The sequence below is a fragment of the Etheostoma spectabile genome, chromosome 3, assembly GCF_008692095.1.
Source record: "Etheostoma spectabile isolate EspeVRDwgs_2016 chromosome 3, UIUC_Espe_1.0, whole genome shotgun sequence".
NCBI lineage: Eukaryota > Metazoa > Chordata > Actinopteri > Perciformes > Percidae > Etheostoma > Etheostoma spectabile.
In genome coordinates this window covers 29,640,133-29,645,491 of record NC_045735.1, presented here as the reverse complement: position 1 = coordinate 29,645,491, position 5,359 = coordinate 29,640,133, and the positions used below count along the sequence as shown (strand labels likewise).

At 39.9% G+C, this 5,359-nt stretch overlaps 1 pseudogene; it reads right to left on the bottom strand.

Annotated features, from left to right (window-relative positions):
• LOC116687030 (extracellular calcium-sensing receptor-like) overlaps positions 1–5,359 on the bottom strand; it is a 24,992-nt pseudogene that overhangs the window by 17,824 nt on the left and 1,809 nt on the right.

Below are 5,359 nucleotides of genomic sequence, written 5' to 3'. Positions count from 1 at the left end.
GTTCACTGTAATGAGATGGAACCAGCAGCAAAGTAATGAACTTATAAAGCTGGCAGCCAACAACCATGGCATTGTGGACTTTGTCAACAGTTGGTCTTTATGATGCATCTCTACCTGCAGATAAACAGCTTGAATCTGACTGAAGTAAGTCTTTAATTTGGCAAAGAACTTACAACAGGTAGCCATATTGGTATCACTTAGATTACAGTCATTTATTTGCTATGATAGGTGGAAGTCGTTACAAGTTTCGGAACTTCCGACAGGTGGCAAAGCCAACACCTGGAAGTGAATGGTCTTACATTTTGTTTTTTTCATGCAGTGCCTTTCAGTTTGCAGTGAGAAATGTCCCCAGGACTCGCAAGGTTCTCCAAAAGGAAGCCTGTTTGCTGCTATGACTGTTCAAGATGTCAGAGGGGAGAAATAAGCACCGTTACAGGTGTAGTAATGTTGATAAAATGTCACAAATGGTCGTTAAGGGTCAGCTGACTTAAATAAAAAGAAATTGCCTAGTATTTCAGTGGTATGTGAGCATGTAGATTTTGGATTTATTTTAGAGGTATGGACTCTCTCTCTCTCTCTGAAACTGTAAATGCAGTGAGAGTGGATGAAATTGTGTTTGTCCAGCAGCCCGTAAAATTGTGACATTTGAAAAATATTATGATGCACAGTTATTAAGAATAAAAGAAAAGAAACATAATTTTAAAGAGTAATTCCTGTTGCTGTATCTTGTAAAACACAATTTTATTCATGTGAAACCATGCTGAACACCTTAGATTTGTCTTAAGGCTTTCATTATTTGAGAAACTGGGTGTCGGGTTTGTATGCATCACAAATAACAAACATAAGACAAACAAAATCTAAGTTTTCCTCGCCACTGTCGCACTGTTGCTTGCTCTGGAGGAAACTAGAGAACTGTTGGGTCCTTGTGGATTCTGGAGTGTGTCTAGACCTGCTCTACTGTAAGTGTCTTGAGGATAACTCTTGTTGTGATTTGATACATAAATAAAATTGAATGAATTGAACTAAATGTATAAGGTCTAAAACTGCTTTAATGATATTATTTCAGATTCCATCACCTGTGTGCAATGCACCCTGAGTTCTGGTCAAATGAGAGAAGAGATGCTTGTGTGAAGAAGGAGGCAGAGTTGCTATCATATGAAGAGATTAGGGAGCGCTGCTAACTGCAGCATCCTTATTGGAACAGGCTTCACTGCTGTGTGGCATTCATTTCTTCCGATACAGGAAAACTCCTATTAGTCGGCCAACAACTCTGAGCTGAGCTTCTCTGTCTTCTCCTTGACTCTGTGTTTCCTGTGTTCTCTGACCTTCCTAGGCCCCCTCTATTGGTCCGCATGCTGCGACACACAGCTTATGGCATCACCTTTGTTCTCTGTATCTTTGGTTCTGGGGAAAAACTATATGGTGTTAAGTGGCCTTCAGGGCCACCTTCCAGGTAGTAATGTTATAAATGGTTTGGGCCGCCACAGAAACTCACTGTTGTGGGTTTCACTCTCATACACGTTATCATATGTATCCTCTGGTTAACAATTTCTCCTCCTTTTCCATTAAGAATTTGACTGAATTAAGCACAAAATCATCTGAGAGTGTGCTCGGGCTCAGCTGTAGGTTTTTGGGCATGTACTTGGGTACATAGGACTTCTGGCCTGTTATGTTTCATTCTTGCTTTTCTGGCCCGAAACTGCCTGATAACTTCACTGAAGCCAAATTTATCACCTTCAGCATGCTGATTTCTGCGCTGTCTGGTTACTTTTATCCCAGCGATATGTAAGCTCTCTGGGAGTTCAGCGTTCTGTGGAGATATTTGCTATTCTGGCCTCCAGTTTGGACTGCGCTTTTGTATTTTAATTCCGAAGGTTATATACTTACTGAAACCAGAGAAAAATACCAAAGAATAGATGGAAGGAGGCACTAAAGTCTTTTAAAAACTTAATAGTATACAGCAGATATCATCTATGTTCATTACTTGTGTCAAGTAGACCTTCATGTAGACTCTACCTTATTTTATCTTAATTGTATGCTGTAATATTTCTCCACTGTATAATTTGTGAAATTTCATAGTAATGTGGCAGCCTTTTTTAGTTACAACTATATATGAATTGGATCATAAATACTGTCTTTGTCACTGGGTGTATCAGAAACTACACAGCTTTTACACCCATGTACTGAGTGGCTCATCTTTATTATCTTACAAAACCAAAAAAATGATGTTATTACGTGCATTGTAGGTCTCACATGTATACTAATCAAAAAAAATCTATAACTGCCCAACCAACATCTGTTGAGGTTTTTAGTCTTTTTTTTTACCCTGATACCAGATTATATTTTTTCTGATATACTAGCATGTTGTAAATAGAATGCTGTATGTGGTCATCTTTCAAAATGCAGGATAGGATACAGGAAACAAGATAGTGTGTGGTTAGAAACTGATCGAAATAACAACCGGTAACTGACACCAGAAGATGTCCCACTGTATCAATGGCCCTATAGGCAAAAATCGGTCCGTAGGGCATGTACTAAACAGGATGCCAAGCTCATGCTTTTGCTATCAAAGGCTGCTATAAGTGACTTTGGGCTCCTAAACCTGGGTTGTGAGGCATCCTTGACCAGATGACATTTATAGATCCTGCTAAGGGTCTACCGCAGGGTCTCGTTGCTAGTGTGATCATTCCGCGAATGCCCAGAGGTACACTAATCAGATGCCTTACCACTCGGCTCTTTCTACGCAAAGCAGCAGTGTGCCTACTCTGAGATCATGCTACAATGCTGAGCTCTTTAACCCTAGTCCAGAGTGTACCCTATAGTGGGTAACTTTTTGGCCGCATTTGTATTCCGTAGTGACCATTGGTGAGGATTGTGCCTAATTTGACCACTTTACAAAGCTTTGTCCTTGGATATTAGACCAAATACGAAATACAGTTTTTTATCGCTTTTTATTTGAAATTGTGGGGTTCTTCTTTGCAATACATTGGAGTGTGCTAAGTTACATTGTCAGCCAAGTTAGTCAGAGATGCAATTTGGAGGCCGCCCAATATCAGACACTCTCCTCCCTTGCAGAGGCCGCAGAAGAGCTAAACTGCACCTGGCCTAAAAAACGTTAGTGTAAGGCCTTTTCTACCTGACTGTTCGTGCTTCAGGGCTTCAGTGAGCCTAAGAGTGGAATCCTCTAAATTTACATAAACTTTTCACCCTGAATTATTTTTCATTACAATTAGTAACGTTAAAGTATAAATTGTTGCCTCCATAGAACGTAGAATAATATTAAACAAGGAGAAATACCTTTTTACCCCACAAATATTCTCATAATGTACGACGTAATAATCCAGAATGGCTAATGCAAAGACTGTGTTATATGTTTGGTAACTCCTTCCTCTCAACCCCGCCTTGTGAGTCCACACGACATAAACTCACTGTTCTATTGTTAATGCTATACCAAAACATGCATAAAGAGCGGTTGTGCTTTTGATTACATTATTGTTATGGGATGCAACCTAGTGGTTTAGCTCTCGTCAGACAGTATGGTTCTGGACACGTGGCCAGAGCAGGGTTGGTCCTCTTACAACTGTGTATTGTGGTTTGTCTCTCGGCGAGGAGCTGGTGTCAGAAGGAGAGGGATCTCTGAAGAACCCCCAGATATCTATGATGGGGACATTATGTTGGGGGGAATCTCTCTTCCACAGCCGCTGGATAAACAGACAAGATCCTACAGGCACACACCACTGCCATGGAATGCACAGGTAAAGATTTATTTAGTAATGTTTAGGATTTAAAATATCGAGCTGAAGGTGGTGCTGATACAAAAACAAGTTATCAAATTGATCTTAAAAAACACACTATATATCTATTATATATATCTAATAATATATGTATACAATTATGTTGTGTATCTATAATTAATGTTTTAATTTACTGAAACTGGTGGGTTTTATTGCTTCTCACAAACTGTTGGTAAATCTACACTATTTACTGACTGTCTGCCTTAAGTTTAAAGTTAGGTTCCAAGTATGCCCGCTTGCTCTTTGCCATATGAGTAGATTAATACAGCAGCAAAACCTAACTGCTGGTATCTGGCTCCTGGGCTATAAGATCTACGATGTCTGTGGCTCTATTACCAGAAGTGTGTAGGTTCACTGGCCTTGGCTATAACTGAGTAAATGAGATATTACTCTGCCCCACGAGGCACAATGCTTACCCACCTTCACAGGTGCAGGCTTATTAGGGAGAACGCTCTTCCTCTCAACTTGCAGGTCTGTACGACTGTATCGGACCTTTTAGTATCCCAATGGGGGTAAGAAAGAATTGAACAATGTTTCAGCTTATTTGTATAGCTTAATAAGGTTTTACATCATTTCATATTTTAATGCATTCTTTATCTTAATGGTTTTTTTTTCCTTTTAGATAGCCACTTTGCTACTTTTGTTCTAGATAAAACAGAGACCCATCCTTCCTCGCGACAATACCCAGTGAATATTACCGACGCAGACGCCCTGCCTCAGTTGGTCAAGTACTTTGGGGGTGGACTTGGTAGGACGCTATTAAGAAAAATGATTATTACTGGGCAAACAACTGGCATGGCCACCTTTCACCAGAAACCCCAGCATCTGTTGGAATCTGTCTGGAGTTACCTGTAGCTTTCTTTAGAACAGATCCCACAGAAGAAAATACAAAAGATAATTGAAATATCAATGCTTCTACCAATGTCCGTCATGTGTCACTTTCTCCTCCATCATGGTATTGATCTGGCTAATCAAAGTTGTCTTACCACAACCTGACTTGGTTATCAGTGGGGCGAAGTGGGATGGCTGGATATTGGTATCCCAAACTGCAGCCACTGGATAGGCATCACATCGTGATGGTGTCCATAGGCCTGTCCTCCCAAAGCCATGGTCCGTGGAATGAGAGAGTTCATGAGAACGTGGTTGCCTTAATTTATCTATATGAAATTGTTTGCCAGAATTTTGGGAAGACATATATTAGTAACTGAAGTGAAAAACTCAAAACTACCCATCAGGGAACTCAGAGAGAAGTCTGGCCATGCATCATCTCCTTCCTTTGTTATGAACTTAATCTTTTTTATGTGCTGTAAAATCTAAGAAGATACGGAATCATATATGTCATTATCTGACAAAGATGTAGGCCTATTGGCTCAACAGCATGATAGACTGATTGCTATTTTCATTAAGTTCAACGAATGTTCATTGTTAATGTGACTGACTTTAAAAAATATATAATATGTTGGTTGTTAACTCACCTTTAATGGATCTAGCTGCACCTTGTTGTTAAAGGTTTTGTTACAGCTGAGAATATTATGAAGTGCATGGGCCACAGCATACACTCCTTT